At 40.4% G+C, this 9740-nt stretch overlaps 1 pseudogene across 1 annotated transcript; it reads right to left on the reverse strand.

Annotated features, from left to right (window-relative positions):
- Positions 1 to 6393: 6393 nt before the first annotated feature.
- On the reverse strand, positions 6394 to 7211 carry LOC108524778 (transmembrane protein 98 pseudogene; annotated as a pseudogene). The gene has a single exon (XR_001884123.1). The product of XR_001884123.1 is annotated as a transmembrane protein 98 pseudogene (transcript).
- Between the last annotated feature and the right edge of the window lie 2529 nt (positions 7212 to 9740).

The raw sequence follows: 9740 nt of genomic DNA on the forward strand, positions 1-9740 counted from the left end.
ATGCATCTTTTTGGGTTAACCTGCTTAATTCTTCTATGATCTAAATGTATACAAAGTTAAACATAGCCAATTGACTTTCAACTTTTAATTTTGACTGTAATAATTATATACTTTCTCTAAAATATACCTGTAGACCTCCATGCCATGGAGTCAATTATAAATAACAGTGGAATAACCGAAAATTGCTTTGATATTGGGGGGCCTGGAAACTCTGACTAGTACTCTTAAGTTCTATAAGCTGGCCTTGCCTTCAGGTTCTTAAAATCAGCCCAGTTCTCTGTTTCTCTTTCATATGAGTAAATGGGTTTTGGTGTCCTGAACTTCTGTTTCATCTGCACATGCACTTTTCTTCTTTTCAAGCTTAGGGTTGAGACTTATTCATTTCCCTCTACTACTACACTCCTCATTCATGTGCTCATGCTCATCTTCCTCCTTTTCAATTCTTAGTTACTAGATTTGGGCTCTAATCCACTCTGCTTGTCTGAGACTTGGTTTTTGGATCTGTAAAATGGAGCTAATATTACCTTTTCTTCCCCCAAGCTATCTTGAAGATTAAATGAAATTATGTAGTTGTTAAGTTACATAAAAGACCTCTCAACAAATAATAATCATGAACAAATACATTATAGAATGAGATTCTAAATATATTTATATTATTAATTGGCAAACAATGGGATGACAGATGAAGCAGAAAAGACAACTCAACTAAGACTGAGGAGTGTGTATGTGTTCATATGGAATATATTGTCCCAAATTCATTTTCTGGGAATTTTCCTCTTAACTATATTGTTGCCGTGGAAGCAGTCACCGTGTGGCTGGTTCCTGGTCTGTAGGTAATTTTGTCAAGGATGGGCATCTGAACTAGACTAGGTCAGTGAGTCTATTCCTTGGAATCTTTGGAATTCATCTGAGGAAGTTAAGGAAGTGGGTTGAGAAGGAAAGAGAGCCAAGTGCAGTTGAGCAACTAGAGAAGAGGAGAGAGGCAGCAAGGCTCCGGACAGGGCTTGAACGCTGGTTCCATCTGGTTCTGGTGCCTGGCTATATTTCTGTCCCTGGGTTCCTTGAGGTACCCCTGTAACTCGGTAGTGATTATTCTCCCTTTTGCTTATACTAGTTTGAAGTGAAGTTCTGTTGCTTGCAATTAAGGGCCCTAACTAATATAATGATCAACTAGATATAAACATTTCCCAGGACCTCGTGAGCTGTGTAAACTGAATTATCTATAAGACCTCTTTGATTTCTGTGATTTTATTTAATTTTATTCATTTATTTAATTTTGAGACGGAGTCTCACTCTGTCGCCCAGACTGGAATGCAATGGCGTGATCTCAGCTCACTGCAACCTCTGCCTCCCAGGTTCAATTGATTCTCCTGCCTCAGCCTCCTGAGTAGCTGGGATTACAGACACCCAGGCACCCACCATCATGCCTGGCTAATTTTTGTATTTTTATGGAGTTGAGGTTTTACCATGTTGGCCAGGCTGGTCTTGAACTCCTGACCTCAGGTGATCCGCCCGCCTCGGCCATGCAATGTGCTGGGATTACAGGCATGAGCCACCGCACCCAGTGTTATTTAAATTCTAATTTTTACATTTTTGAAACAGAGTCTTGCTATGTCACCTACTGAAGTGCAGTGGTGCCATCTTGGCTCACTCCAACCTCTGCCTCCCGGGTTCAAGCATTTCTCCTGCTTCAGCCTCCCAAGTAGCTTGGATTACATGCCTGGTTAATTTTTGTATTTTTAGTAGAAATGGGGGTTTCACCATGTTGACCAGGCTAGTCTCGAACTCTTGACCCTAAGTGATTCACCGGCCTCAGCCTCCCAAAGTGATGGGATTACAGGTGTAAGCCACCATACCTCGCCTGATTTCTGTGATTTTAAGTGTGTGTGTGTGTGTGTGTGTGTGTGTGTGTGTGTGTATATGAAGAAAGTGATGGTAGGGTCTGGGCAATCAGAAGGTTCCTCATCTGTTGCCAGATAAATGCAGAATAGATCACAAATGATAAATGAAACTAAAAAATGTAATTTTATGGACAGTAAACAGTTTGAGGGGGTTGCAAGCTGCATATATGCTATGATTACATAAGTATTAGCAACACAGCTTTTGATTACTTTCCTCAAGTTACTTTTTAGCTCTAGATGTTGAGGAGCACAGTGTAAAGGTGGCAAAGAAAGGTTTCAAATATCAGTTTGGGAAAACAAGGAAATACAATTGGGAATTGGTAAGTCTGATTCTCCAGAGTGAGATGATGTTAGCGCCATATGATTGTCCCTGAACCCTGAATTTAGGACAGCTCTTTTCAAATAATTTCTGAGAGATGAGGGGTGTCCTGCCTTTGAAACGGGAAGGACAGATGCCCTGCAGCTGCCCCTTCAGAAGGAAATGTGCCAGGTGCAAGATGCTATGTTGGCCTCTTGACGATGACTTATGAGCTCTGAGCTTCAATTACCATGAGCTTGATGGAGATGTCATTTGTCATTGTTTCAGGGGATGTGGTTTGAAATATTTGAAAAAATAAAACTCAGCCTTATCTTATTAATTGTTTATTTTTAAGGGATCTTTGTGCTAATCACTTCAGATGGGTGACTTTTGTTGCCTTATCTATGCTCTGAAAGAGTAGTTGACTATCTGCCTTTTAGCTGGGGTTAGCTTTCATCTAGTCTAAATTAACTCAGTTTTGCTCCCTACTACACATAAAAAAGCCACTAATGTATCAATAAGTACTGTTATGTTCAGCTGATAGGGTGAAGCCAGCTGTCTATGGGGGTAACACTCTCTTCTCTTACAAGCCTTCTTGGGTAGTGGCTAAGAGCCCAGACTCTGTCACAGGACTGCCTGGGTTTAAATCCTAGCTCTGCCACTTATTTGTGTGACCTTAAACAAGTTACTTAATATATCTGTAGTTCCTAATTTATAATGTGAGGACAATGACCTCGACTGAATGGGTAAATATATGTCAAGCACTTCCACCAGTGCCTGGCACATGGCAAATGCTATGCAAGTGTTTGGTAAGTGGCTTATTTCTCCATTAGAATAAACTTAAACATCAAGTCTTCTTCCTCCAACCACAGATTGCCTAAAACCACACAAAGATAAAATTTGTTTGGTATCTGATGCTGCTGTAAGAATGAATCCTGGCTGGGCACGGTGGCTCACACCTGTAATCCCAGCACTTTGAGAGACTGAGGTGGGTGGATCATAAGGTCAGGAGTTTGAGACTAGCCTGACCAACATGGTAAAACCCCGTCTCTACTAAAAATACAAAAATTAGCTGGGCATGATGGTGTGCACCTGTAATCCCAGCTACTCAGGAGGCTGAGGCAGGAGAATCACTTGAACCTCGGAGGCAGAGGTTGCAGTGAGCTGAGATTGTGCCATTGCACTCCAGCCTGGGCAACAGAGGGAGACTCCGTCTGAAAAAAAAAAAAAAATGGGTCCTGAAGAGATGGATCGCAGAATGTAATAACGGAAGGAGGCCTCTTGAAAAAGGGCAGGGCTTTGAAACAGGAGTCCTATAGGACAGTTTAGCCACAGACCATCCTTGTCTGGCAACCTTCAACTTCCAAGCAAGGAGCAGCAGTGCAGGTTGTGAGATCTGCCTCTTCTTCATAGTTCCTGCTGTCATCTCTCTGGAATCCTACAAGCCAGGGTTTCCCAGGGAAACTCCCAGTCAGAACTGTGATGTTTTTTCCACTACAATGGCTCAATTGTAGAGTGGGTTGGAAATAGGCAGACTTCTGATTCGTCACAGCATGTTGATAGAGAATAGGGTTCAGGTGAAAGAAATTACCAATCATTTTTCATTATCCAAGGTATCACTCACCCACTCCAAGGAACACGACTGCAGCAGCTGTGAGGATGCTGAGCATCAGGCCCCAAACCATCTGGCAGATCAGAAGGGGCATTTTCTGGCTGAGGGAAGCTGACATTCAGTAAATTGTTACTGCTGGCTCCCACAGTGACCAGCGTAGCTTCAGGCAATGGGGAAGTTATGGTGGGGAAAATGAAGCCTTGACATACAGGTTGCACAATCTTAAGAGTTTTTTGTTTTTGTTTTGTTTTGTTTTTTTCATGGCATTTTATTTCCCAAAAGGATGACTTGAGAAGCTTTTGTATACATTGTCTTGTTACATTAGTGGGTGACGTTTTTCCATGGGTCTCTCATGTTTCTGCGTGTCTTGTGAGCAAAGACACTGCCTACAGATAGCAGAGATACTGTCTTTTCAAGAATATGTGTTTAGAGATAAGCCTGAAGTTACTGTCTCCCTCTTGAGCAAAGGGCAGACATGCTTCTAATCTAATCTAATAAAGACAGTATCTTCCTCTGAAGAAAAAGGCAGGTATGCCGATGCTATCCATTGTGAAAATTGTAGGTTTCCTCAGTGCAGGATCCCTCTCCTGTTACGCAACCCATGATGTGTGCAGATATGTATCATTCTCTCTTCAGATGGTCTCAAAATCGGGAGTTGGGGCTTGAGGACTGGCATAGATTTTTGACCTGCATTCTTTCTAAGCTTATTGAGGTTGTGGAGCATGTTCATAGCACCAGCGATTCATACAACTGAATGTAATTCTCAGTGGTGCATTCTAGCTGTATAGGTCCAAAATCTCTCTCTCTCTCTCTCTCTTTTTTTTTTTTTTTTCTGCCAGCATCCTGCTGTATGTCACTACAATCTTTTATTTCTGTTCAAAATGGAATAGTTTGGTCAGGGTTCAAGATTTAATATGATAACTTGTACATTATTATGTCTTTCCTGTAAAAAAAATCTACTTCCCTTTCCCAAGATCCATCCTGGTTTTACTTTTCTCCCCCTCCAAGAAAGAGTTCAGCCTTTCTAAGGTTCCATTCCTGGACAACAGTTCCACATTTGCTTAGTTCCATAAATAGTAAGTAACTGAATAGGGCCTTGTTAATCCTATCCGAGGTCTGTCTGAATCCAAATTTCATGTGCTTTCTGCTATATTGTTCTGCCTTTCCATAATGAAAAGAGCAACCACAAATATTTATTGAAGATTCATTCTAGCCAGGCACTGAAATAAGAGCTTCACTTGTATTCTCTTCCCTGATCCTTACAACAATTCCACTGGAGTAGATTCTGTTATTATCATTTTCACATAGATGAAAAAACTAAGCCTTAGAAAGTTACCTACTGTGTGCTAAGACAGCTAGTAACTGATGGGGACGAATGGGAACTCAAGTCTCTCTTCTTAACAACCAGACTGCATTGCCTCCCAGGAAGGTCCTGCCCAATTGTATCCGAATAACATGTAAATGAAGGAGGCTTTATTGAAATGAATTATACTACCCACAAAGTATTCATTTTAGGTTTTAAAGGTGTCCTAAAGCTAATTGCAATGAAGTGAAGATTACATAGTCTTGATTCTCTATTGTGAAGAATCTTCAAGAAGAAACAGTTATACTCCTTGTTAAATTTTTCAGACTTGCTATCTTGGCATTTAATAATTTATATCACTTAAGATCTTTTCTCTCTACTAATGATGACTATTGAGTAATTTATTCATCTTGGTTTGGTCAAATTGAACCTATGTTGCTTTTATAGTGGTAATAATAGTAGAATAAAAATAAATAAATCATAACAAAACTGGGCATCTATTTTCTCATTTATACCAGTGCCAGGTATAAATGACTATCAAATTGCCCATCAGCTAAGAGGGATTTTTAAAATATCTTTGTTTGCTTACTTGCACAAGCTTTATATTGCATGGTATTATTTTCTTTTTTCTTTTATTCTTTGGAAACGTTAAGTATAAATTTACTATCCACCTAGTGGTAGCTAGGTAAAATTGCAGGCATAAATAATCAACTTTGTAGTTCTCTCAGCTTCAAACCCAAACCTGTAAGGGGGAGGACAGACTCAAATGCCTCAGGGACCAGGCAGATAATACAAATAAATGAAATAGGCCAAGTGAGAGAGTACAAGTCTTGCCAAAAGGAGCAACCCCTATTTAGCTTCAATTGATTGTCCTCTTATGAAAAGCAGATCAGAATTGCCACATGTTCTGATTGATCAAGAGAGGCCAGAAATTCTAATTTTAATGTGAAACCTCTTGATTTCTTAGATGGTGGCTCAATTTTCTTGAAAACACTAGGTGAGCTAAATAAAGCTGACAGTCCACCAGTTTTCAATGCTCCTCTGTGCAGAGTGAATGGCATCTCCCCTAACTGTAGTATTAGACTGCCACTCACAAGCCACAATTTGCAATTGCAATAGAGGCACAAACTGACAGAGATCTCCTGCTTTACTATGTACACACAGCTGAACTCTTGAGCTGTGGAGAACAACTAATTCTACAGGAAAAAGTGTAAGGCTAATCTGAGCCACCCAGGGATGGCAGCAGGGGCCTTCATGGCTAGCTGCTGGCCTGTAGGTGCTAAATTGCAGACTGCTCCTGCAGGAAGCCTTCCGGGCCTGGGAGGCCTTTATCTGGCTCAAAAGCTAGGGCTGCTTCTCGAAGGACTTTCAAATGCTCCTCAGCAGCTGACAGTGACGGGTCAATCCAGTCCAGGCAGGCATTCCTTGTCACCAGCACCAGATGACTGACAAGACAGGAACAGGGCAGTCGTCCCTGCGTCCAGGAGCTTGGGGTCCAATGGAGGGTACATCAACTTCACAACATCATCCACCCTGGGGCTGTTCCACTTGGCCGCCACAGTGATGTCGCTGACAATGGCTGAAGTCTTCATCTTGGCCCCAGAACCCATTGTCATGGCAACAAGCTTCTCTGTCAGAGTGTGACAAATCTTCAAGATGGCAATGCAGTGGGACATGAGACCTGAGGCATCTTTGATCCAGTCTTTGTTCTCCAGAATGGTCTCAATGTGGGGGTTGGTGATAACAACATCATCCAGTTCTAACTCAGAGGGCTCAGACTGGGTCACCATGGCACCGATGAGGTCCATAATGGGCTTAGAATCATAGCGCTGCAGCAGGTCTCGGGGCTGGTAGTAGCGCTGCCTGCAACCCAGCCCCAAGACTGCAAACGAAGCCAGAAAGATAGTGGACAGCACACCTATGGCAACAATCACCACGGTCTCCATCCTTCCGGGGAGCTCCTGACTCAGTCTCATTCACATCCTCCTCATAGGCTAATGCTGCTGGAAGTGGCAAATTGGGGGAAGAGGATGGCAGGAGCTAGGTTCCTCCATGACACCTCCAGAGACCTGAGGGCCTCAAGTGGCAGCTCTGGGGCACATCCTGCTGCGCTTCCACGATGGCCCCGCAGATGGCAAAGTCAGCGGTATTATTTTCTTTTAATTCTTTTGTTAGAGCTCTTAAGTTTCATCCAGTAAATGGTACATTATTTGAGCTTTTTTTTTGTATGTTATAATATTTATGAACCATTACTCCAGATAAAGGAAAGAAAGCCTTACCAAGGCCCATTAGATGCTTCGCAGTACTCCAGAGACAGCACAGTAGGCAAAAAAGAATTGTGGTAGGTTAAATATGGATCCAAGCTCAGTGTCTCTATTTACCATTGGAGTGATTTTGGTGAATTTCTTAATCCCTATAAGCCTCAGTTTTTCACCTATGAAATGGGATAATATTATCTAGCCTGTAAAGTCTTTGTGGCGACAGAGTGAGACTCCGTCTCAAAAAAAAAAAAAAAAGGAAAAAAGAAATAATATGTATAAGTTAACTGGCATGTATTAGGTGCTCAAGAAGCTGAACAATAATCACTGTTGTTTCTAAGATAATTATTATCACTACTATTAATCCCTCATTATTTATTAATGCCCCTATATCTCTATGGATCTATTTAGATGTATAGCCATGAGGTCTTACTAACTAAATGATAATCATAGAAATATTCCTTGTTATTACTTTTTTTTCAGGCAAATTTAAATATTTTCTAACTTTTACTTTCATGAAAGTTAAATTAACCCTCTCTGGGTGCAAATATATATTTTACCTTAAGTAGATATTTCTTACCAAGCATTTAATGCATTAAATTTCAACTTTAAATATTAAACATTTCAGACTGTAAACATTAATTTCAAACTTTAAACACTAATAAATTTGACCATAAACCTCTCTTAATTTGAAAATTTTGAACCTTGAGGCGTTAATATACATTTTCTTGGCCCTGCCACCAGCTGAGAAGCCTAGCTTCCTCTTTGGCATATGACTACTGTATTTCTATGGCAACTGCCTTAGCATTTTGCAAGGGTCAAAGGAACCCATTCTGATATGTTAAAGGCAAAAAACAGCGACAGTCATTTAACATCAATTTTAGTCTTATCTCTAATGTTACCCTTCTATTCAAACACTTCCTTGAATTAACTCCATACTAGATTTTGAAAACAAGTCATTTCCTGTTTCATTTTATTCCCTTTTCTTAGAAAGTCACCTCTCTTTTTTTCCCCTATTGAAATTCTATCCACCTTTGCAGGGAGAGCTACAATGTCATTTTCCTGGAGGCCCATTCCACTATTACACAAGACGGGTTCCCTACCTTTGTAACATTGAGGTTTGCCTGCTAATTAGACTCTTAGCTCAAATATATTTAGGGTGGTGAGTCATTTGTGCACTTTGTTCTTCCAGAGAAAAACATTGTTGTCTGCATGTCTTTATGTGTGCATAGTGCGTGAGAGAGTCCTTTACAATCATAAATGCTCAATTTAGGTTAATTGAAAGAATAAATAAATAATGAATGATTTGTTTGGAAATAAAACAAACACTGGCTGGGGTAGCAGGGAAGCTATAAAAGACTAGGTTGGAGACCTAGTCTGGTTGCCTGTTACATACGTGGCTTGGGAAAATAATTTAACCTCTCTGAATTCAGTTTCTTCATCTGTAAAAACACAAGTGATCCTGCCTCCATCCTTTCCCTGTGTAATTAGGGGATAGTTGTGGGAACCAAATAAAGAAATGCATGCACACTGTCAATGCTAACCTGAGGTATTAAGTTCCAAGACAGCTGGACAACTCAGTTAACATTAGATACTTTTAATAGCCAACTTTACACGCTATTATCTCACCCCATTAAGAATATGTTATCAAGCTGTTTTGATATTACACAGCAAAGATGATTCATTTACTCCCTCATCTGTTTTTCTGTTCATCCATTCATTCACTAAAATTTATTGAGTGCCTACTACATACCAGCTACCATGCTAGGCACTCAGGCTGTGAACATGACAAGGCAGATGTAGTCCCCTGCTCTGAAGGAACTTGCATTCTTGTAAGGGAGCACTGAAATAGGTCTACAAACAAATGAGCCCACAAATAAGATAATTTTAGACGAGGATAAGTGCCAGAAAGCAAATGAAACAAGGTAGTGTGCTAGGAAGTAAGTAGGCATGGACATCATTAGAGTGGTCAAAAAAAGCCTTTCTGGAGGGACCAGAATGAAGGGTAGGGACAGCAAGTGCAAATGCTCTGAGGTGGAACCAGGCTGAGGTTGATCAAACAGCAGAAAGGCCAGTGGGCTGAAGCAAAATGTCCCAAGGAGAATGGAGGCATTCGCTGATGGAAAGGGGGTTTATATGCACAGAAAGATTCAGAAAGAGAAAAGCAATATATTTTCTTTGGCAATACAGATCAAGGAGTTTAAAACTGGTTTAATTCTTGTGAAAACATAGCTCATTGCATAATATGTTAGGGTATTTACATTTATATAACCATACCGTTAGGGAGTTTTGAGATTTACTATTTTAAAAAATCATTTTAATATTAACAAAAGCAAAGGATCTTTTTTTTTTTTTTTTTTTTTTTTTT

The sequence above is a fragment of the Rhinopithecus bieti genome, unplaced genomic scaffold (genome assembly GCF_001698545.2).
Source record: "Rhinopithecus bieti isolate Rb0 unplaced genomic scaffold, ASM169854v2 scaffold_83527, whole genome shotgun sequence".
Lineage (NCBI taxonomy): Eukaryota > Metazoa > Chordata > Mammalia > Primates > Cercopithecidae > Rhinopithecus > Rhinopithecus bieti.